The sequence below is a fragment of the Rattus norvegicus genome, chromosome 4, assembly GCF_021556685.1.
Source record: "Rattus norvegicus strain SHRSP/BbbUtx chromosome 4, alternate assembly SHRSP_T2T, whole genome shotgun sequence".
NCBI classification, from domain to species: domain Eukaryota; kingdom Metazoa; phylum Chordata; class Mammalia; order Rodentia; family Muridae; genus Rattus; species Rattus norvegicus.
In genome coordinates, this window is record NC_141537.1 from 44,166,052 (window position 1) to 44,191,963 (window position 25,912).

The 25,912-nt window shown below is 36.6% G+C and overlaps 1 protein-coding gene across 1 annotated transcript in view; it reads left to right on the forward strand.

Annotated features, from left to right (window-relative positions):
- Positions 1-25,912, forward strand: part of Foxp2 (forkhead box P2) — a gene marked incomplete at its 5' end in the record, with an annotated part of 499,310 nt that overhangs the window by 121,164 nt on the left and 352,234 nt on the right. Inside the window, 1 exon segment of the mRNA NM_001271104.2 lies at positions 14,214-14,307.

Sequence of the window (25,912 nt, forward strand, 5' to 3'; positions counted from 1 at the left end):
TTAGAGCTAGGTGTGTGCAACAACGCAAAGGGAAAAAAAACATTTTGGTGTTGACTGTGACTGGTTCTGGTATTCACTCGATCATTTTAATGTAGGTGATCAGTGAATAATTCAGTGACATAGTAATCCCATATTCCGTAAATGTTTAAATGCAGATCATTTTTGATAAATAGTCAAATCATCCATAGGAGAGCATGTGCCTGAAAATGCATAGAACAAATTTATACTTAAATTTTCCATGTTCTTCACTAACTTCCTCGATAGTGTGCTGCGGGTTTTACTACAGTATATCTTATTCAGTATACCACTGCAAGGTGCTCTTACAACCCTTAAAATCAGCTGTTTTCTAGCTCCTAAGGAACATTGCAATTCCTACCTTACCTTTTATTCTCTTTCAAAAAGTTTATGGGAATCATTTTGGAATCTTTCGTATTTCAAAGCTCTTGCAGCTTTTAATTATTCTTCTTTGCATTATAATTTAGGTATTAAAATCTAAGCTTCAGCAAATTCTCATACATTAACATGTAAATTACATAAGTGTGTCAAAATATGTATAACAATTTTTCATTTTAATTATTTGAAGTGTATAATCCAATCTCATTAATTACATTCACATTTCTGGAAAATATGACCATTATTTATATCTAGTTATCTAGCCATTTTCTTTTACTCTACCAAATTTAAAATTATCTACCCTTTAAAGAGTAAGATTCTAATTACTTTGTCACTCAAGCTCCACACAGTATGGTTCTACAGATATATTTTATCTTGAATAGTCTATATATTTCATAAATATGCAGTAATATAATATCTGTCCTGTTGTGATGAACTTCTGTTACTTAGTGTAGTATCTTCTAAATTCACCTATATTGTTACATTTATAATTTACTGCTGTAGAAGACTTAACCATATTGCACTGCATACATATATACATTTTTTTCATCTTTATTAACATGAGTATTTCTTATTTACATTTCAATTGTTATTCCCTTTCCTGGTTTCCAGGCCAACATTCCCCTATCCCCTCCCCCTCCCCTTCTCTATGGGTGTTCCCCTCCCCAACCTCCCCCCATTACCGCCCTCCCCCCAACAACCACATTCACTGGGGGTTCAGTCTTGGCAGGACTTCCCTTGGCTTCCCCTTCCACTGGTGCTCTTACTAGGCTATTCATTGCTACGTATGCAGTTGGAGTCCAGGGTCAGTCCATGTATAGTCTTATTTATTCATTTTCAGTGGACATGCATTCATAAATGTGAACAAGTTTTTCATGTATGTAAGTAATAATAACAGACATAAGTTATATACATTTGTTCCTCTATAGGACATGGGTTTCAAGTCATTTTGTAGATAGGAATATCATTAATATTTAATATCAAGTATATCAAATACAGGTGAATGTTAGAATATGTATTTGACCAGAATTTAGGCAAACAAGCAGTTAGACTAAATATCCAGACTGAATAAAAATGCCCACATTTTCAAAACTACTACATAAGTATTGATTCAAGTTTGTTTGTTTTTTTTACCTCAGTGAAGGTACAATGTTTGTTAGAATGTGCCCTTAGAAAGACAATGACAGGCAGGAGCAGTCATGTCCCATCCTCTGGGACTTTAATCTAGAGATGTTGCTCCTGATGTTCTCAGAGCTCTATTAGCCGTGTCCCTTCCACTGAGGTTAATATCTAGAGATGTTGTTTCTGACATTCTTAGAGCTGTTGTTTATTTCCTGCTTTCTTCCTGTCACCTTTGCTCTGATCATTGACAATGACCCCACTTCTTACAAGCTAAAGTGAAGGAAAAGCAAACTAGTCTTGGTAAATTTCCTGGAAGGCATAGTCTCCCTGTCAGTGTGTCATTCATTTGCTTTTGGTATTGTGACTGTCACTGTTACTGCTTATAAAGAATCAACAGTGAAATCAGCAACTCATGTGTGTTTATTAACTGAATCATTCGGGTCTTCCAATGCTCAGCTGGAGTGCTGATTTGCTGGCAGAATGTTAAAGGTAGAGAAATGAATATTTTATTCAAAAAATATATTTTGTGTAATTTTTATTATAAATGAACTACAGTCAACAATTATGGAAGGGATGGTTCTTTTGATTTGAAGGAATCAGACCACATAAACATATTAAATACTGTGCAACAGATGTAGTCCACTATGTTCAGGTATATTACATGCTACACATATAACTTTGGTTCCCCTAGTTCTGGATAATATTCTATAATTACATGTTTATCATCCAGGCTTCTTATATTTTTTAAATGGTTATTTGAAACAAACAAATGGATGTATACTTTATGTATAAGTACCAGGAAGAAACAGAGTTTGACATGAATTAGAGCTTAGAGTTAGCTGGAGAAAAATAAGACAGTATAGATTTGTAAATAAATATTAATGATTGAAAGACCATTTGTACTGATGATAGGTAGAATAGGGAACAACAAAATAATTGTTTATAATTAAAATGTTTGTATATAGGAATGTTTTTTCACTTAAAGTGAAAAATGAAGATGCTATTATTAGTGGTTTCTATGTGATACAGCACAAAGTTGATCCTGTTGCTCTAGTAGAAAATGATACTTTGATGTTCTGTTACTTTTCTAGTAAACTATGTCTCTGAAATGAGCAAAGTAAAATGTACTTTTGACATCCGATAGGACTATGTACAGTTTATCACTATCAATTGTCCATTGAGATTTATCTCATGTTATGTCTAGAGTCACATGTTCTGAAACAAAGGTCTTCCACGTGGTTATTCTCTACATTTTGGAAAAGCAAAATCTGTGCCATGACCTTTCCCTTAAGGAAACCTTTCTGTTTCCATTGTTGCAGTTCAGTAGCCCACTAACATGACATTCTGTGAACTAAGTCTAATACCTAACTGGTATTTAAATTTTATGAAATGAACAAAGAAATAACACACATGAAGCAGATAGGGAGAATTGAAAAGCTAGGGATCAGTCTAGATGGAAAAAAATTAACATTGTGTCTACTAATATGCTGTGGTGGTTTGCAGGAGAGCAACTCCCAAATACTCTTATGTTTGACTACTTGGTCCCTAGTTAATGGAACTGTTTGGGAAGGATTGGAATCTGTGGCCTGATTAAGGAGATATGTCACTAGGGGTGGGCTTTGATATTGAAAAGTCTTTTCTGGCACCATGCCTTGACTCTGCTCTCAAGGAATCTAGCCCTCTGAAACCATAAGCCTGATAAAGTATTTCTTCTAAAATTTGCCTGCTCATGGTGTTTTATCACATGAACAGATACATAACTAAAACAGAAGTTGGTACAAGGACACGGAACGATAACTGTGATAGGTCTGGCTGTGCTAAGTTTTGGAGCAATGTGGAAGTCTCTGGAACTTGGACTAGACAAGCAATAGGATTTGGAACATGGAGGCTTAATGGTGCATCTTATTAGCTTGGAATACATGCAGTGAAGCATGCAGGTTATGGAAGCCAAAATGAGGAGATTTCAAAAGAGAACAATGTTAGTCACTGAGCCACAGGCCATTCTTATATTTCTTTCTTTTTTTTTTATTAACTTGAGTATTTCTTATATACATTTCAAGTGTTATTCCCTTTCCCGGTTTCCGGGCAAACATCCCCCTCCCCCCTCCCCTTCCTTATGGGTGTTCCCCTCCCAACCCTCCCCCCATTGCCGCCCTCCCCCCATAGTCTAGTTCACTGGGGGTTCAGTCTTAGCAGGACCCAGGGCTTCCCCTTCCACTGGTGCTCTTACTAGGATATTCACTGCTACCTATGGGGTCAGAGTCCAGGGTCAGTCCATGTATAGTCTTTAGGTAGTGGCTTAGTCCCTGGAAGCTCTGGTTGCGTGGCATTGTTGTACTTTTGGGGTCTCGAGCCCCTTCAAGCTCTTCCAGTTCTTTCTCTGATTCCTTCAACGGGGGACCTATTCTCAGTTCAGTGGTTTGCTGCTGGCATTTGCCTCTGTATTTGCTGTATTCTGGCTGTGTCTCTCAGGAGCGATCTACATCCGGCTCCTGTCAGTCTGCACTTCTTTGCTTCATCCATCTTGTCTAATTGGGTGGCTGTATATGTATGGGCCACATGTGGGGCAGGCTCTGAATGGGTGTTCCTTCAGTCCCTGTTTTAATCTTTGCCTCTCCCTTCCCTGCCAAGGGTATTCTTTTTCCTCATTTAAAGAAGGAGTGAAGCATTCACATTTTGATCATCCGTCTTGAGTTTCGTTTGTTCTAGGGATCTAGGGTAATTCAAGCATTTGGGCTAATAGCCACTTATCAATGAGTGCATACCATGTATGTCTTATTTCTTTGGCAAAGAATGTGGCTGCTTTATGCCCTCATCCTAAGAATTTTTCTGAAGACAAATAAAATGTAAAGGCCTAATTTACTTTGTGAAGAAAATGCCAGCACAGCCTTAAGTTGTCTCCGTCTCATGGTTACTAGTGATATACTCAATTGTCTCAAAGTCTATTTATTCCTCTCCTTTTGAAGTCATATTGACTGCTTCCAAATTTAGCAAATATAAATGAATATCCTACGTTCATCTATACTCAGTTTCTATGTGCACATAAATTTGTGATCCCATTGGATAAATACTAAAGGGAACAATTGTTATATAGGGGACAATTGAATGAACGTTTAGTTTTTTTAGAAACTGCTAGACTATCTTCCACAATGGCATGTTTGTCCTTCTCACCTGAAATGGCTGAGGATTCCTACGGTTTCACATTTTATCAGTTTTCAGGGCATTTGCATTTTACAATATTGTCATGTTATCGAGTGTATAGTGATTTCCTATTGCTTTACTTTTCATTTAATCTGGTTTTAGCCATCACATGAAGTACTGACTGTCTCGTATATTTACTTGCTGTCCCCAAACTCTTTTGCTGATATATCTTTGTAGTCATGAGGTATGTTTGTAGCTAAATTGCAACATCATGGCTAAATTTTAAAATGGTGATACTTCTTTTTGTTTACTTATAATTGATGTTGGAGCCTTCTGAGCCCATTTTGTATAAATATTCTTTATTAAATTCGTCTGTTTGGGCAGGTATTTTCTCCCAATATTGTTCATCTTCTCCTTTCTTCACAGTGCTTTTATGAAGTGGAGTTTTGAGTTTAACTGATGTCCAACTTATCAAGAGTCTCACAAACTGCTTTCTTGAGGTTGTAGCATAGAAGATGTCAATGTAAACAAAATTAGTTCACTTTCCCTCTTCGGTGAGTCCTGTGGCTTTGCATTTTACACCGAGGCTGATGATCCATATAGAGAAAACTTTACTGAAGGGTGGAAGATTTGTGTATAGATTCATATTTTTCCAGTTTTCCAGCACCAATTGTTGAAAAGGCTGTCTCTCCTCCCTTGTCAAATATCAGTCAGGTTCTATTTTTACAGCTTTATTCTGTTCCATTGATCTTTTCTTTCACTGATGCCATACTGTCTTTCTTACTGAAGCTGTAGTGTAAGCCTTGAAGTAGGACTTTTTGAATTTCCAAACTTTCCTTGATACTGTATGACTATTTTAGGATTTTGCCTCTACTTTCAAATTCAGAATCAGTTTGTCAGTATCCACAAAAGTACTGTGCTTAGATTTTTTTTTCAATTGGGTTTGAACTGAATTTATAAATTTCAGAAGGAAGACCTGAGAATTACATTTTCAGATAGTCTCTGATTTTTTAAAATTACTTTTGTGAGTTTTTTTATAAAGATATTTTATACAGATTGTTAAAGTTATACCTAAGAATCTTCTTTTGGAGGGAGCGGGCATGAATATTATAGTGTTTTAATTTCAAATAGTACTAGTTTGTTAGTAGTATATAGGAAAATTAACTTTGTATATGGGACATTTTTTTATTGAAAAATCTGATATAAGGGCATGCTACATTTTTGACTTGTATGATGTTACTGACAGCAAGTTCAAATTCATTTTCAAATCACTCTATATCACTCTATAGTTAATGTAAGTTCATTAGAACTGCAGTATAACTTGAATGTCTTTCTACCATCTCCTGTGTAGCATCAGCATTCATGTAAAATATGTCACAATCAAGACAGATGTTTATATTTTTTTTATTAACTTCAGTATTTCTTATATACATTTCGAGTGTTATTCCCTTTCCCGGTTTCCGGGCAAACATCCCCCTCCCCCATCCCCTTCCTTATGGGTGTTCCCCTCCCAACCCTCCCCCCTTTGCCGCCCTCCCCCCCACAGTCTAGTTCACTGGGGGTTCAGTCTTAGCAGGACCCAGGGCTTCCCCTTCCACTGGTGCTCTTACTAGGATATTCATTGCTACCTATGAGGTCAGAGTCCAGGGTCAGTCCATGTATAGTCTTTAGGTAGTGGCTTAGTCCCTGGAAGCTCTGGTTGCTTGGCATTGTTGTACATATGGGGTCTCGAGCCCCTTCAAGCTCTTCCAGTTCTTTCTCTGATTCCTTCAACAGGGGTCCTATTCTCAGTTCAGTGGTTTGCTGCTGGCATTCGCCTCTGTATTTGCTGTATTCTGGCTGTGTCTCTCAGGAGCGATCTACATCCGGCTCCTGTCAGTCTGCACTTCTTTGCTTCATCCATCTTGTCTAATTGGGTGGCTGTATATGTATGGGCCACATGTGGGGCAGGCTCTGAATGGGTGTTCCTTCAGTCTCTGTTTTAATCTTTGCCTCTCCCTTCCCTGCCAAGGGTATTCTTTTTCCTCATTTAAAGAAGGAGTGAAGCATTCACATTTTGATCATCCGTCTTGAGTTTCGTTTGTTCTAGGGATCTAGGGTAATTCAAGCATTTGGGCTAATAGCCACTTATCAATGAGTGCATACCATGTATGTCTTTCTGTGATTGGGTTAGCTCACTCAGGATGATATTTTCCGCTTCCAACCATTTGTCTACGAATTTCATAAAGTCGTTGTTTTTGATAGCTGAGTAATATTCCATTGTGTAGATGTACCACATTTTCTGTATCCATTCCTCTGTTGAAGGGCATCTGGGTTCTTTCCAGTTTCTGGCTATTATAAATAAGGCTGCGATGAACATAGTGGAGCACGTGTCTCTTTTATATGTTGAGGCATCTTTTGGGTATATGCCCAAGAGAGGTATAGCTGGATCCTCAGGCAGTTCAATGTCCAATTTTCTGAGGAACCTCCAGACTGATTTCCAGAATGGTTTTACCAGTCTGCAATCCCACCAACAATGGAGGAGTGTTCCTCTTTCTCCACATCCTCGCCAGCATCTGCTGTCACCTGAGTTTTTGATCTTTGCCATTCTCACTGGTGTGAGGTGAAATCTCAGGGTTGTTTTGATTTGCATTTCCCTTATGACTAAAGATGTTGAACATTTCTTTAGGTGTTTCTCAACCATTCGGCATTCCTCAGCTGTGAATTCTTTGTTTAGCTCTGAACCCCATTTTTTAATAGTGTTATTTGTTTCCCTGCGGTCTAACTTCTTGAGTTCTTTGTATATTTTGGTTATAAGGCTTTATCTGTTGTAGGATTGGTAAAGATCTTTTCCCAATCTGTTGGTTGCCGTTTTGTCCTAACCACAGTGTCCTTTGCCTTACAGAAGCTTTGCAGTTTTATGAGATCCCATTTGTCTATTCTTGATCTTAGAGCATAAGCCATTGGTGTTTTGTTCAGGAAATTTTTTCCAATGCCCATGTGTTCCAGTTGCTTCCCTAGTTTTTCTTCTATTAGTTTGAGTGTGTCTGGTTTGATGTGGAGGTCCTTGATCCACTTGGACTTAAGCTTTGTACAGGGTGATAAGCATGGATCGATCTGCATTCTTCTACATGTTGCCCTCCAGTTGAACCAGCACCATTTGCTGAAAATGCTATCTTTTTTCCATTGGATGGTTTTGGCTCCTTTGTCAAAAATCAAGTGACCATAGGTGTGTGGGTTCATTTCTGGGTCTTCAATTCTATTCCATTGGTCTATCTGTCTGTCTCTGTACCAATACCATGCAGTTTTTATCACTATTGCTCTGTAATACTGCTTGAGTTCAGGGATAGTGATTCCCCCTGAAGTCCTTTTATTGTTGAGGATAGCTTTAGCTATCCTGGGTTTTTTGTTATTCCAGATGAATTTGCAAATTGTTCTGTCTAAGTCTTTGAAGAATTGAATTGGTATTTTGATGGGGATTGCATTGAATCTGTAGATCGCTTTTGGTAAAATGGCCATTTTTACTATATTAATCCTGCCAATCCATGAGCATGGGAGATCTTTCCATCTTCTGGCGTCTTCTTCAATTTCTTTCCTCAGAGTCTTGAAGTTCTTATTGTACAGATCTTTTACTTGCTTGGTTAAAGTCACAGATGTTTATATTTTATAAAAAAATAATATTTTAACTTAGTATGTTAGCTTATCAAAATACCTTAGAAATGGAGAAAAGAGAAAACATTTGTATTTCTGTCCATTATTTTAGAAGTTTGGAACATTGCTTTCAGGCCTCTGTGAGGGAAGAACTTCATGACAACAATGTGAATTGGAGAGATACTCAGTTCAGGACAGACAGGAAATAGGACAAAGAATAGAAGTTTCCAGACAAGATTTATGTCTTCCAGGTTTTCCATACTCAGTGTTAGCCCAGGCAACTGTGAGTTTATGAATGGAGTACTACTCCAGTGCTCATCAATGGCGTATTCCACCAATACTCATCAATGGAGTACTCCACCAATGCTCATCAATGGAGTAATCCACTGATGGTTCCTCAAGCACTTTCATGATCCCATTTCCTTACAATTGTGTCATTATCTGAAAACCAAGCTGTCAACATGCATCCTTTTTATATTCATTTGGTTTGCTGAGATGTTTGAAGTTACTTTGAAAAGACAGATTGATGCCAATAGAAGCTCAAATGAATAGCCACCAAAGGGAAAGGAAGAATGGAATAAATAGCTGGGAATAATAGAAGTAAGAGTTTTCTCAGTTCAAAACTTTAATGTTCTTGCAGCATCCACTAAATAGTCTACCATGAATGATCATATGCTGGCTTTACTATTGAAACTTTTATCATAAACATCAATAGGTACACTACCCATTCATAAATACATTTTGTTGTGATAGAAGCTGAGAAAATGACAAAGGTTGCTACTATACATTTTCTAACGAAGTTATTAGGGAATGTGATTGTATGACATGTTGTAGACTGAATTAGAAATCTCAAGGCATATAGGCTTACCCATCTGATACAATATTTATAACTATCAATATCTCAGTGGGAAATGCTTTATGCTAATGATCCTAAGTTTGCTCATGTAGACTAAAAGACTTTGCTGAGATTTGAGTATTCCTTCTCTGTATTAGATTAAGGGTTTAAACAGAGATGTCAATGAAGCTCTGAAATCAAGACAGTTACTACATACACCATTTCCTCAAGTTACCGCTTTGTCTTATGCATGCTGACAGAGTGAAGCTCTATTATTTTCCTGAACTTTTCTGTGGATTTCAGTGACATCCAAATAGACAAGTTCAGGTAGTATTTACAAAATGTAACAAAACTATACCAGTCTTTATTTTTTAGTCTACAAGAATTCTTTTCATAGTGGCAAGACAATTAAGAAGGAGATTTCATTGTGCTTCTGGAATATATGTCACTTCCTCTACCTGCTTACTTGATAATTTCTTACTTGTCAAATGGCACCATGAACTTTCTGTTGCTTATATTTCATCATATTCACATCACCTATTTTCATCTTGGCGAGTTTCATTCAATCAAATCCCTACTTACTGCACACAGACCCTATTCTTAAATCACAATCAAAAGGAAGCGTGTATTTATTTCTCTGTCCTCAGCTGACCACAGGTTTTATACATAGCAGGTGTCCAGAACACAAGAACTTAAGGAACAAAGGGGCTTTATGTTATTTTGGAAGTATGTTTAAAGGAAACAGGAATGTGTATGCACAGATGACAATGCACTTTTATGCTGCTCGACTGGGCACCCTTATTTTTTGGTGTGAGTGAAATCCATAAAAGTAATTGTCATAGCAGGGTACCTTTCTCCCCTTATCCTCCCCCTATATTAGTAGCATAATCGCTCTGTTTCCTTATTTAATTATAATTTTTTACTTTCCTTGACAGAATCATCTTTCTAAAGTATATATTTAAATATTCTTTCTACAAAAATGTAACAAGGATAAGCAATAAATAAAATAGTCTCATCCTTTGTCTTTGTTAATGTTTTCGTTGGTGTGAAGAGACACCATCACCACAGAAGATCTTAGAAAGGAAAATACTTAATTATTGTTGGCTCACAGTTCAGATGTGTAGTCCATTATAGTCATGGCAATAAGCATGTTGGCTTGCAGGCAGCGTGGTGCTGGAGAGGGAGATGAGAGTTCTACATCTGGACCCATAAATAGCAGAAAGAAACTGTTTGCCACACTGGGCATAGCATGAGCACACGAGACCTCGAAAACAGTCTCCACAGTGAAATGCTTCCTCTAACAAGGTCACATCTCCTAACACTCTCAATTACTCTGAGCCAAGCATCCAATGTAAGTGTTGAAGGGGGCCATTCCTATCCAAACCACCACATCCTTCAATAAATATTTTGAAGTGTATTCATTTTAACCAATATACAGTTCTTTCAAGGCAACCTGACAGAAGTAGAGGAGCCCCAAAGCAGGCAGAAATCAGAGATGTGCTCCTTCACTTACTCTGCTGTCCTATAATATTATTTTTAAGATAGCAGTCTAAACAATGAATTTCTTTATGATGGTATTATATATATTTAGTTATATTTTGTTCATATTTACAGATAAAGTGTCTTGTCTCTCTTCTCCCTGCTTCCTGTTCAATCATTGCATTCTTTCGTGAAATTAAGTTATTCTCATTTTCTGTTTTATATAAAATATTTCTCTAATACAAATATATATACAAATATGTGTATATATTTCTATATAGAAAGTGTGTGTGTGTGTGTGTGTGTGTGTGTGTGTGTGTGCGTACTTCTAATTCTGCAAAGAATGCCATTGGAGTTATTGGAAGCAGGAATTAGCTCTTATAAAGATCATCCTAGGAAACAGGCCTGCTCTGTGTAGGAGAGCTGTGGCATGGGACTGATGGTTCTTCCTCAACTCTCTTCTTGAATTTTAAGATGATATAACAACTTACCGCCATTTATTTCACTTCTTCATCTCTCACAATGTTCTTTCTTTTCTTTATGTTTCATCTGCACCATATTCAACAAAACACGATAACTGGAGGTAGAATCTTGACTACTGTTGGAGGATGAAATGGAGACGAATAGTATAGACAGTTTTGTACATTGAAGGTCTTTTGTAGGTAAGAGAGGATGAGTTCATGTGGAAAACAACTCCCAAAGAGAGGTTACTCTTGATCATTTTTACTTCAGGGTGGGCAGATCTAGATGTCTGGAAGTTCTATGGAGTTAGGAGAGTCCAAAAAATAAAAAAAAGAAGTGTGTGCCACTATCTGATCGATGATGTGCAGCTCTCGGATTGGAAGGTCTGTTTTTGGATTTGCTGTTTTTGTTGTTTTTCTGTAGAGTAGGCACCTGGCGTCTCAAGACTGAGAACAATGGACATGGGTTTAGTTCATGCTCATCTTCCTCTGCAAGTCCTTGGGAATAGTACCTTGCCTTCGTGCCTAGCTTTTTCATTTGTAAAGGAAACAATGGTACTCTAGCCATTTTCCTTTCATCTCAATTATTTTTTTACCCTAGCCTTTACCTCCTTTCTGGTTTAAATCTATTCTGTATTCTACCCAAAATTTATTTTTTTTAATTCTCATGCCTGTTCAACGTGGTAGTTATTTGTTCATAGCGTAATAAATCTATTCAACAAATAGTTATTGATGGTCTGTTCCTTGGCAGTAGTCCAGATTCATAGCACACAAAGATGCTAACACTACAGTCACAATCGGATACGAAACCACTATGAGAATTCCTCTGATGTTGGTAATTTTATAGCATTGAACCTTTTCAAACACAATTTTATCCATCCTCATTCTTTTTATGAAATGTTATTCATATTCATGTCCCTTGTTCTCAGTCCAGATCACACAGATTGTCTTTCCCCTCCATCATCTCATCCTAGATCTTTCTCACCTCTTTACTCACCTATGTGTTGTATTAGTTATTATTGCTACTCAAATCGCCCCACTTTTGGCAGTGCGCTTCCGCGCGACCTGCCCAGTGTTCTGGATTCCCCATGAAAGACACATACAGGCAGCCTTCTATTTTAATATGACTTAAAAAGCACAATGGCTGGGACACTCCCAAACTTTCACGTTGCTTACATCTCCGTCCAATAATCCTGTATTGTTATATACTAAAATCTATATTGAATATTCCATCTTTTCTATCCCAGACCTAAAAGTATGGATGTTGGAAGCTGGGACTGTTTTCCCCAGCTCTTACATTGTTGTATGCTCTCTCATCTATAGCTCTCAATTCTGCTTCTTATTTCTCTCCTGACAATGGCAATACTAAATCCTTCCCTGGGTTCCCTTGCATGGGAAATCTAAAGTCCTGTCTCTCTCTCCCAGCCCTGCCATTGGTTACTGGAAACTTTATTTACCAATTAGAGCTAACAGAGAACAGGGACCCACTGTGACTTACATGCAGATGTGTAAATTCCTGAGTATTTGGGAACCCAATTAACATAATATAAGCAATAAATCAAACTCACAACACCTATGAGAAAGAAAAGCTTTTTATTCTCAAGTTTTACCTATTTATGTTCTTGTTTGCAATGTTTCTATTAATGGTTGATGTTATCATATTGGTCTCAAGTGAATGTCTAGTGCAAACAAAACAGACTTATATAGAATTTCTTCCATGTTTTTCAAGTATTTTAGTGACAATATAATATCTTTAAAATAATTTATGTACTGTGTGTCTTCTAGCAAAGATATCCCATAGAAAACTATAATTGTTTGTTTTAGAGAGAGAACATGATCCAACACTTAGAGGAAAACTAGTAGAATGGTTTGAGAATTGTTTACTATGAATAAAGAAAATGAAAAATAATCCAATATGAATTTAAGAAATGATCTAAACATCTATATATTAATAATAAATTAATATAGTTCCATGCCATGCAGAAATAATTATGGGAGAAACAATAACATAAGGAATGTATATAAAGAGTAAAGCCATGTTTGTGGGAAATCTTCGTATTGAGAGAAATGTAGATAAAAGAAAGAGAGAAGAACACATGGTAGGGTACGAAGGACAGCAATTGAGTTACCATACTGCTTATGTCATCAGTTTGTCTGAATTGTTGTGTTTAACATGATGGTTTGAAATCTTGAACTGTGGAAGACCTGAAGCTCTATGGAACACCAGTAACACCTTAGGAAGAGTCACAGTAGCGCTGAACACTTGTCAAAACATGTCCCTTCAGTATTATCAAGCCCTTCACACTACTAAGTTTTCACTGGAATGAAGGTTTATGTAGCTTAAATGCATTTTAAAATCTCATTTAAAAATAATAATATCTGGATTCTCAGAAGAGATAGCATATGATGCTACTCAAACCGGTTCAATGCATAGGTCAGACATTGTTGCTATTACACAGTACTTTGTCCTGTTCCAATTTCAACTGTAGACTTGATTCGGCATAATTATCCATTCATCAGTTTAAATGGGTAGATTAAAATGTTTTTCTATCTACATAACAATAAGTCCTACAAAGTTGGGTGTCTTTATTAAACAAGTGCATCCAGCCAAAGAAAGATTATGAGACAAATATGTCAGATTAAAGAGGAAGATACTAGAAAACTAAACTGGCTGAGTAGGAGATAGGACAGAAAAATAGAAATTCAAACTAACATTGAAATAATAAGCCTTGTAATGTGCTAAAAGGAAAGAATGATTACTACCAATTTGTTAATTTTGGAAAGGCTTAGATAACTTATGTATGTGTTGAAGAGGCTATTGAAATCAGTCATGTTTTCTATTGGGATCTTACAACGCAAATACTTTTATAAATTATGAAACTGAATCATAAAAGTTTTAATATATGTAAGAAAAAGAATGAAATATGAACCTCCTGACAGGGCATCTTATGTACTCGTAACAATGAAATTTCTAGTTCTAAATGAAAGTGAAGCTAATTTTCATGCTGACTTTCAGATTTATAAGTTATGAATGAATGAAGCAGTAAGTTTTGGGATGAATATGCTTTGTTTTGTTTAATGGCTGTACTAATGGGGACACATAGACGAGGCTAATATTCAAAGTAATTACAGTTATTTATCTCTACACACAGGGCCACTCCTCCAGTGTGATGCTGGGGCTGAATGTTCTTAGGAATCCACTCCAAGGTTAACTTGAAAGGTGTGCAGAAGATTGGGAAGAGAAAGGTAAATGATGTTTTGGTAATAGTTCTCTTTTGCTCTTTGTGCTGTTTCACAGTATTTTAATGCTTATCTCGCTCATTAGCATTTTGGTTAAGTGATTTTTTTGCCCAATATTATAGAGTTTCTAATGGACCACAGAGGCATGTCAAGCTGTAGTCATAGGGTTTCTTACCATGATGCAACTGGCTCTCCAGCTCCCCCTTGCTCCGCGTCAGCTTTCAATTTTAAACACTAGCACAAAAGAACTTGAAACTTTGTTTTTAACTGTTGCAAGAAAAAAAATCACTTGGTGTACTTTTGCTATGATTATGTTGGCCTCTAAGAATGGTGTTTTCAGTATTACTAGTGGGCATACATGTGTGTTTGTGTGTGTGTGTTCATGATCATGTGTGCGTGTCTATGTGTGTATGTGTGTGCTATTGTAGATTAAACCTAGTGTTAGACACATACTAGTCAGACACTCTAACACTAATTATTAACTATGACATAATGTCATATAAATACAATTTGTATAGACTTTGTCAAGGTACCCAAACATGCTGAGAAACCTACAAGGTAACACAAAGTAGCAACGAAACATTTTCTGTAAAATATGAGTCTTTTGCTGAACTTCCTTTGGATCACTTTTAAATGGTATTTACTGCTGAAAGCTCAACTGTTCAGGAAGCATTTCTTTTCTGAAAAATATTGTACATCTTTAAATTTCATTGTAGTTTGCTTTGATATTCCCAAAGCCAATGTGAAAGATTTTCAGTCTTGAATATCTGCATAGAATTATGCTTTCTGTGTCGCTATTGAGCTGTGCTAAAAATAATTGAATATATATACATATATACATATACATGTGCATATATGTGTTGATACACACACACACACACACACACACACACACACACACACACATATATGCGCAACTTCCTGACCAGACTACCTTGAATTAAGCTAATTTCCTGTAATCTTGAAGGCTAAACATGTTTGTGTCTAGTTACTACTTGGATATGAAATACAATAAAAGGAGAAAATTTGAAGCAGTGTTGTTACTATGTATCTTAGGCTATGCTGAAGCTCACTGTGTATGAATACCAGACTGACTTCAAACTCCCAGAGATCTTCCTGCCTCTGCTTCCTGAATGCTGTGTTTGAAAGCTTTTGTCACTACTATGCCCAGCATAAAATTTTATTTCAGTTACTTTTTTTTGTAATATCAACTTATTCCTTAATTTCTTTCTTTCTTTTTTAAAGCAAGTCCCTCCATGAGGGGAATCACTATGCCTTGAGTACTTCAGTTATTTTCCTCTGTAGGTCCCCTTTGTCACAGGCAAGCCTTGGGGCCTCATTTTCACATAAATTGCCCTATGCTCAATTCTAAGCATTTTTCCAGATTGAATTCCCATAACCTCACTGAGTGATATATGCTGAACTATATCTCTCAGAGTTAAATATTTCCACTTACCTCATTTTTGTGCTTCACCTATGTTTGTGCTGTAGTTATTTTTGCCAATTTTATCACATTGTAAAATACAGAACACAAAAATCATTGGACATTTAGCCAAATTTTATAGTTTTCAAAGTAATATGACCTGTTTTGAATGTATTTTATCATTAACTATCTTTACGAAGTGAAGCTGAGGCTGTAATCTTGATTTGATCAGTGAAGACCCTAGACAACAAAGAACCCAAATGGTTTGCAATAGTAATTCACCTGTATTTAGTAGTGAAAAAATTAAAATACTTGCTTTGTACCACTTAAAATTTTGTGCGGTGTGAGATATTGACATTCACAGTAAAGTTAATGGTTACACTGACATACTCGAGTTTTAGAAGGACCTTTGATATTATCATTTGCTTCCTCTTGTTAAGAAATATGTACTTGTATGGGAGCAGAGATACTTTGATTTATATTAAGAGATTTCCTTGCTGTTGACACAACAACTCAACATTATTTAACAGCAATCTTTCTCTTATCTCCAGGATGATTTATTAATATATATCACAACAAACATTGCAAACGTAAAAGTTCCACACTCGTTACAAATTCAAAAACATTAAAATTCAGTCTCTTTAAAAGTCCTATTTCTTTTTTTGCCTTCCAAACATGTATGTTTATTTTTTTCTTATTCTTTTCTTCTTTTCTTTTTTTTTTTCGTTTTATTGGATATTGTTTTATTTACATTTCAAATGTTATTCCCTTTCCCGGTTTCCCGGACATGAGCCCCCTAACCCATCCCCCTCCCCTTCTTCTATAAGGGTGTTCCCTTCCCCATCCACCTCCCCTTCCTGCCCCCTGACATTCCCCTACACTAGGGGTCCGACTTTGGTAGGGCCAAGGGCTTCTCCTTCCATTGGTGCCCAACATGGCCTATTTCATTAATGATCCAAAATATCTTTAAAATTTCAAAGTTTATGAAGTACAGGTCCCTGTACAACTAAATATATTAAATAATTCCTTATTCCATTAGGATATAACCAGGGCAGAGTCACAATCTAAACAAAGCACTCCCAACTCCAACAGTGTAAGTCACTCAGTGCCCAATGTCAGAGATTCACTCCTGATCTTCTGGGCTATTCCTAAAGCCTCAGAGGATATAGCTTGTCTCTTCTGTTTAGGCTGGCTCCACCCCATCACCTTTGCAATCGTATGGTACTGCCATATCTAAAATGTTAGGTTCTTCTGCTGTAACCATAAGCGCTGTCACTTTCATTAATAAGCCTCCCTTAGGCTCTTCTCATGGCGTCAAACCTCAACTTCTCTGAATGACCCTTCATACTTTTGAAAAGAGTATCTCCTGGGTTGCTCTAAAACCTCAAAGTTCAATCACCAACACGATAGACAAACTTAGCTGCTACTAGACTACAGCGTCTATGTGCTACCCCTGAGGAAATACTCCAAGAATATTATATCTCAATGCTGCTGGTCTTTTTTTTATTATTATTAGTAATAATAAACACCATCATCTGCCTCAATAAAGCAAAACTGTCACTTCAGTGATGCTAGTTTCTTGTTAATTGTGCTAATTCTTTACCCCTAGCTGACCAGAAACACAAATTATTAATTGAAAATAGCAAAATACCAAAAAATATAGTTCCTTCTGAATGATACAAGCCAGGCCTCAATGAGCTGTTCTGCATTCACCATTATCTCCCAAACTCCAAGAATATAGCCTACTGAAATTTTAATGGTCAATGCTTTTTAGCCTTTAGTTCCAACAACCTTCCACAATCCTACCAGAAACAACATAATTAGGTCTGTCACAGCAATACCCTATTCCTGGTACTGATTACTGTCCTAGTTTGTTTCAGTATTGCATATCCTGAATCACAATCCCTTGATGGAAACCAAGGAAATAACTCAAACTGAGTAAGAACTTGGAGGTAGAAACCACTGAAGAGTGCTGCTTACTAGGCTTCTCCTTGTGCCTTGCTCACCTACTCTATGGAAGAACCCGGGATCACCAGCCAAGCAGTGGCACCACCCACAATGGACAAGGGCACCCCACATAAATCACTATTTAAGAAAAAGGACACAACATGGTTGCCTGCATCATGGGAGCATTTACTCGGTCTTCTGAGATGAGTCTGGCCTGTGTCAAGTTGAAATAACACTTAGCCCAGACTCCTTCCGAGTCACTCCTGTGCTTTGCACTTCCTACTAAGTTTTCCTGAGTAAATCTTTGTTTGCTTCCCTTAAAATTAAGTGAAACAAATGAATAAATAAATAAGAAAATAAAATAAAGCTGGGATTACCTGAAGATTATTAATAAACCAGGAGATAAATTATTTTTGAAAAATGATGAAAGTTTTTCCAGGAAGGGAATTTATATTCTTGTGCAGTTCCCAAAACTGCTTGAAACTTGCTAATTAAGGTTTGGGAGTGATGTGTTTGTAGTGATTGTCCTCATTTCTACAGGTCTAAATGATCATTAACCACATATTGCTGTAAATAATGCATATGCATACTTCCAGAGGCTCGCTGTAATAGGAAAGTGTATTTTGAGAAGCTTTTATTCTTGAGCATTTGTAGAATTATCAATCCTTGAAGCTGAGGTATTACAGGAAGAATGAATTAATTAGAAACAGAGATTTGGTTGTAGATTGATTTGTTTGTGTCCTTACAGCCATTCCGTACTTCAATTTTGAACAATTTATTATGTCGTCAAAGTTTAAAAGTATTCCATTTATGAAAAGGAACATTGTCATTGCATTTTTTTTTAATAAAAGCCAGTTTGTGTTGCCTGGGTCCTCCTTTCTACCCAGTTATGCCCTTCACTAGCATCCCATTGGTCCAAGAAAGAGTGTCCTCCAAGTGGCAGCTTCCGATTGGCTGCCATTGTCTGGTTCACCAATCTCTGCTCTTGGGCAGGCTTCAGTTTGGCCTCCTACTGAAGTTACCTCTGTGACTGAGCAGCTCCACAACTTTACTGAGGATTATGCAGAAGCAGCCACCAACCGGGCAGCAGCAGGGCCCCTCTCTTCCTCCTAAGAATTTGCAGATAGCTATGTTTTAGCATTAAGCATTAATGCTTCTTAAAGTTCATTCTTTATTTCAATGGTACCAGACTACTGCTTGTTTTGAGAGTATGCTCTCTGGAATCATACAAAACTTAGATAATTAACCTGCCCTACGCATTAGTCCTATATGTGAATCTTCAGTTATATGCCTTGTGCTTGCCTCCATTGTGGTCAGTTCATAGCCCTGTGTGTATGTGTGTGCATGTGTGCGTGTGCGTGTGCGTGTGTGTGTGTGTGTGTGTGTGTGTGTGTGTGTGTGTGTGTGTGTGTGTGTTTGCTTTCATTATTTCAGTGTTTTTAAAGCACATTTAATTTTCCCCATTTCTTCTCTGTTTTTAGGTGGCTTGAAAATTGTTTTGTAGTGTCTTTCCATGTAACATGGTTCTGATGGTCAGTCTGAAGATCACTGGCCCTATTCTCTAGTGACCGATAGTGACGATTGACGCATTATACCCAAAAGCCCTACGCGTAGTACTGTCTTAATAAACACTCATTGCAAAACGTATCTACATATCATATGTAAATTATATATGACATCTTTTGTTTTAATCTTGGTCTGTGCCAGCATTTAATTTAAAGATGATGTTTCAAGGAAAATTTCCCTGAATATTTCCACTATTGAATGGACTAAGAAGTCGGAGCAACTCTAAAAGTTACTTTTTTCTGAAGACAGATGTGGTTGGCTCATGCCTGTAATTCTAGCACTGAGAGGTTGAGATAGGAAAATCACTGACTATAAGGCTAGTTTTGGCCTCAGAGTGAGTTATACATAGGTCAGGCTAGGCTGGATGGGACCTTTAAAAATGACTTTTCAGAATTTCACACAGTAGGAAATTGTTGCATTTAGAAGGGCATGAACTACTTGATCACAGATGATGTCTGTTATAGGGAAACTCTAACATCTTTCATGGTTGTCTCGATTTCTGCTTGTTCCTGTCATTTGCTTCTCCCTTACGTGTTTACCAGGTTGTTCCCATCAGCAGTGTCCTGTAGTGAAGACAGTACACTCTTTTCTGATTTGATCATGTAAGGTATGAAAGCATCATTTTGGATGTTCCTTTTCTTTGCTTTTCCTTATACCTCTTCCTCTTTCAACCCTACTCTTTTCCATCACAACTTCCTGGAAGGCTAATTCTAAACCAGTTAGCAGTGACTAAACTACTGGGGCCTGTTCTGTCTTCATTAATTTTATGAGGCGTAACATTTTTCTTCCTTATTTTCCAAAGTTTGAGGACAATATATATGTAATTCCTATTAAGATAGTAATAAATAACTCACCCCTAACAACTATTTCTATACAAAATTTAATACTATTTCTGTCTTTATGGAGAATATGGTGGTTAATACTAACCAAATCAATGATCTTCCAGGCAAATGTAATCCAAGTGTAGGCATTCATTACATAGTGAGCCAAGTGTGAATAAACTGGAAACATTTAAACAATCCAGAATACTGATTTTATAACATGGCGAAGTCCACTTTGAACCTCAGGATCAGTGCTGTGCTTAGGACCATGTGGCTTTGTGTGCTGGTCCAGTCAGCATTGTCTTGTGGAAGATCTTCATAGAATGATGCAAATGCTGTTACCTTTACAGGATGTTAATAGGCAGAATCCGTTCTACTATCTTCTTGTTCTTCATCATCTTTTGGAGCTTTAAGAAATATGTTTAAGCTGGACAATCTAGATGGACATATATAGGTGTTTTCAGTGATTCTTTGAGGTGCCAAGTTCACTGGCAAAACTACACGTTTGTTCTTCAGAAAGGTAAGCATGTTTCCCCAAATAAGAATTCAGCAATATTCTCCCTTCCTCCCTCCCTCTCTCTCTTCCTTCCTTTATTTCCTTCTTCCCTTTCTTTCCTTTCTTCCTTTTTCTTGTTGTCAGTTCCTATAAACTGTCAAATTAAATCATCATTCTAAATTTCACTGCTCCTGATGTGAGGATTGTATCTGAGCTGAAATCATCCACCACATGGAAAAGACAATGAAAATGCAACTTCTTTTTGAGAAAATAGTTTGTATTTATACTTTCATATTTAAGGCTTATAAATAAACGCTTGCTAAATTTTGATACTGTTACATGCAAAAAAAAAAAAAACGCAAAATTTATAACTGTCCTGCTTTTCGATTCGGCTGAACATTAAGTACCTTTTTAATGTTTTTATCTGCTGGGAAGAGCACCATTACAATAATCTGCTTTTACAGCCCATATCAAATATGAGCCAGCACTGCTTACTGCAAAGTTTGTACTTTGGGAGACATTTTTACAGCATCTAACAGTTCTATCCCACATTTCTTGGAATTAGGCTTTAATGATATCATTTGCCAAAAATGATTTCTTGCTCCAACTTTCTGATTGTTTGTGGCGAAAGATATAATTCAGCAGCTATATTTAAAATGCCACCCAAATTTGTAAGAGAAGGTCTGGTGAAACTACTGATGCATTAGTGATTGTGTGAAACTGCCACAGAAGGGCTTAGGGGGTTATGGTTTTGTTTCTTTTCCCTTCCAAAATTTAGGGGTTTGGTGACTGCAACCATGTTTTTTATTATTGTCTGCTAGAGAAGAGAGGGCTGTCTAGAACTGTAGATTTTACATAAAATAAGGATGGAGGTTGATGCCTCCTCTAGCTGTCAGTCTTATTAACAAAGTCTTCAAGTGTAGAGCTGGTACTGTAGAACCCATCCCTGTGAGCGCCAAAGGAAGCCTTTCCCTTTATGGTGGCTTCATTAAGCTTGGCTCTCATTGTTAGTCTGCTTCTGCCTTATTTTGACCTCTGCTGAAACTCCCAGCACAGTAGGTCTAATACAGATTGATGCCTTTGCCTGAAGATTGATTGAAACTCAGGGTGTCTCAGAGCTGCTGACAGTCACTGAACCATTTTATTGAAGATAAAGTAAATAAAATAGATTGCTGTATGAGAATTCTCTGAAATCAACTGCAATGATTTGGCAGGTTTAAGCCCATGGAAAATACTAAGAAGCGAGATTGAATATGTTTTGTGTTCAGTGTAAGAAGGGATGAATATTACTGTTGGTATTTGACCTATAAGACTCACTCTTTAAAAGCATAATAAAACGTTAAATGAAATTATTACTTTATGATACTGTTTGGTATTAAAATAAGTCATCTGTGAACAATCAACAGAGAAAAAGCTATTAAAACAACAGTATTTTGAGGCATTTCTTTTTTCTCTCCCTATAACACTTAAGTGCATGGATCAGTAGTCTCAGAGAATTTAATATACAACATAAATGGATGGAATTTCCAAAGTATACCTCAGAATCTTAAGATTCCACATAGCTGTGATTCTTGGCCACTATTGAACAATAATAATACTAAAGTTGAGTCTTTTATTCATTAATAAAGATTATGTGTTCAAGTTTAGAAACATTTGGGGAAGAAATTGGCTGTGAAGTTTTGGTTTTGTGTTTCACATATTGTTTGGGGGAAGAGAAACGTTCAGATTTTTTTCAAAGACTAATATGAAATATATTTTTTGTATGCCTTATGATCTGAAATAATTTAGGGGTCAAAATATTCTTAGAGCAACCATAGTCTCTAAAACTTTATGAAATGCTAACTAGAGCATGTTACCATGCTGTGGTGGTTTGCTTGAGGTTCCCACCCATAAGTCTGCAGCATTTAAATACTTGATCTCCAGCTGTTGGCTCTACTTTGGGAAAAAGTAGGGGGTGTGGTCTTGCTGGAGGATGTGTACCACTGAGGTGAGCTTTGAGATGTTAAAAGACTGGAGGACTGGACTTAAAAGCTCAGGGATCTATTCCCTTGAGGGTAGGGGGGAGGTAAGTGAGGGAGGAGTCACCACCTGTCTGCTACTGGGATCCCTGTGTTTCTGCTGCCCCACCGCCAGTCACCAATTTTCTAGCACCTCAGTGATTCATCTTAAAGAAATGATTGACACTTGTTTCCGTTTAATCTCTCTTAACAGTCATGACAAACCTTGGTACTTGATGGTGATTTTGACTATTATCTTCCCTATGGTTAAGTCAGTCTCAGGGTTCCAGCCTCTCTGTCTCTAGATATAAGGGGAAAGACTAAGAATAGGTATGTTTTGTGTTCTATTGGAAGAAAACTGAAATGGATGTTGTAGTTTAACAAATATGATAGCGTATAGAATGCAATTATTTATCCAGTATTTGTTAAATACTTTCATACGTTAGCTTCCAAACGTTCTTTCATTCAGATATTGTATATGCATCTTGTTCTTATAGTCGACATCTATCCAAATTTGTTCTTCCATCCAGACTTATGATATCTTATTATGAATTCCAACCATTTAATTCTTTTTAAGTCAAAGCTTGAATTTGTGTGCAACTTAATGAAGTTCATGTTAATTGATTTTTCTTGAAATAAAGAGAGGTTAATACTGAGACTGTAGGAAGTCTTCCTTTAGCAGTAGACATTCAGAAATTCTTTGAGCCATGAATGAGAGTATTTGTAGCATTCCAGCCCCATTTAGAGACCAAGATCCTGTTCTCCTCTTGACATTTACCCTGTCTCTGTGCGTTCCTTATTCCCTTCTACTTTTGTGCTTAACTGAAATTTAAAAATACCCTTCTCTGTTTATATTGTTATACAGTTTGTAGTCATTATTGATGTTCTTTCAGTACTTTGGGTTCTAACTACTTGTAAATTAATTCAGTTCTAGTTACACTTGCTATTGGTCTTTTGAATTCTTACTGTCGTTACTAACTTCAATTTAAGGATGAAAAAGTGGATATCAGAAAAGTGAAGAAATGCGCCAGTGGTGTACAGCTATTGAGTGGTTGAAGCGGGGCTTGAAACTAGTTAACCTACATGAAGCAATTTCTGGATTATGGAAACTACTTTACTTTCAAATCAAATATGGACTGAAAAGAAACATTCTTGAAAATTAATAAACACATATAGGAGTTGATAAGAGATATTTACATTTAGCCAGATGAACACGATATCTTCATTAATTACTTTACATTTTTAGTAAACTGTACATTCTGAAACACTCTCTTTGCCTTCATTCTAGTTTTATCTATTATGTGGATGTATTAATGATGCAATAGCTTCATTCTTTAGTCTTCACATCATGTCTGGACATATTATGGATGTCCTATGCATCTCTGTTGTGACGTATGTATAGGCAGATAACTATACAGTATCTCTCTTTTATTTGTTTGTAGGGCCTTGTTTTGCTAAAACATACTTCACTGTCGTCCTTGGTACAGACTTCACAGAACCTGACGTTCTCCTGAGTTTTATGAAACAGATGTTAACTAGCTAAAGCCAACTATGATGAGTCTATTTCCTTGGTAGTAATTGGTTTCCTTACATTTATTATGTTAATAAACATTAAAAAATGTTAAACACCTTCAAAACTTATATAAATAAATAATTTCAGTGTTTAATTTACTTTATTTTACTGGGTGCCCTTCCTACCACTTGACTTAAGGAGGTAATGACTTTCCTTTTCATTTAATCTTTTTATGAAGTAGATGCTTCTTTCGCTTGAAGCTATGAATACTCTTACCAATAAACTCCCTGTAATTATTGACGAGTGGGAGGCTGGCTGCCCTTTTACTTTGATTCACCTTGTTTCCACTTTTCGCTATGTTGCCTGGTGCTTAGAGAAGAGGAATGGCAGCTTAATAAGAAAGACACCGTTGGGCCTTCCACTCGCAGAAGCTAGGCCGTCAACAAAGGCATCTGAGTATGGTATCTGTGCTGCTAGCATTGCAAATAATGCAAAGAAACTAACTTATTGCATAATGCCATATCCACTTCCATGGTCGTACGCAAACATCTGCATATCCCAAGATCAATTTCTGCTGTGTTATGAAGTAACAGCATTTTGCCTCGTGGCGTCCTTTTTTTTTTTTTTTTTTTAATTGGAAACTTAATTTAATTCTGTTTCCAAGGACTTGTCATGGTCACCTCTTTTTTAGCTATCAAAACACCTCCACCGTTTCCACTTTCAAGAACATATTTTTTTCCATAAAATATTTGAACAGATTTTTGTTGCTGCTGTTTAGCTTTTGGTCGGTTTCATGACCCGTTTTGATTGCATAATGATAAGTCTAATATTTTCATTAAAGTTTAGATTATTAAAGTACGATTTTAACAGACTAACTGATATTCCAACAAAAAAAAATGATAAAACCATGATGCTTTATTGTATTATTAATTATTTGGATTTTTTATCTAAACTTTATTATAAATGCCTTTATGCTTTTATGATTTAATGATTCATAAGTATAAAGATAATATAAAAGAAGTGATTATTTAACACCATGTTAAATATGAACAGTGGAGCGAGTACAATTTACTTAATTTTAGATAGGTGCCTCTGCTTTAAAGTTTTGAAATTCTTACTGTAGGACTGTGTGTTCATGATATTGTAAAGGGGCCATCTGAGGGTTTGCAAATACATTTTAAAAGACCTAAGATATGGCTGTATTCTTACTTACACTTAAATCATTTTTAGACTTACTTATTTTTATTTTATGTTTATTGGTGTTTGTTAGCATATGTGCCTGGGCAACATACGGGTTGAGTGCTTGTGGAAGCAAGAAGAGGGCATCATATCTTCTGGACCTGGAGTTAGAGATGGTTGTTAGTCATAATGTGGATGTTAGGATCACAATGTGGTCCTCAAAGAGTGCAACCCGTGATCTTAACCACTGAACCATCGCATCAGTCAAGTCCCACCTTGCTGCATGTTAAACTTTAATGTTTAAACTCTTTGAGAATAGCAAATGTGTGGTTGGAGGTGCTCAAAGTTAGATGACAAAATAAATTAAGTGCATCAATTTTACTAAAAGTAATATTCCTTTAATACCCTTAATGGAATTTGTGCACTCCTTTTTTTTTTCTTTTTTTTTCTCCGGAGCTGAGGACTGAACCCAGGGCATTGCGCTTGCTAGGCAAGCACTCTACCGCTGAGCTAAATCCCCAACCCCTGGAATTTGTAATTATATTCTGAAAACCTAAATTGAAATTGTTTTTTTTTCTGTGAGTGGTATACCTTTTACTATACTGCATATTTATTTTTGTTTTATTTTTATTGGATATTTTTTACTTACATTTCAGGTGTTATGTCCCT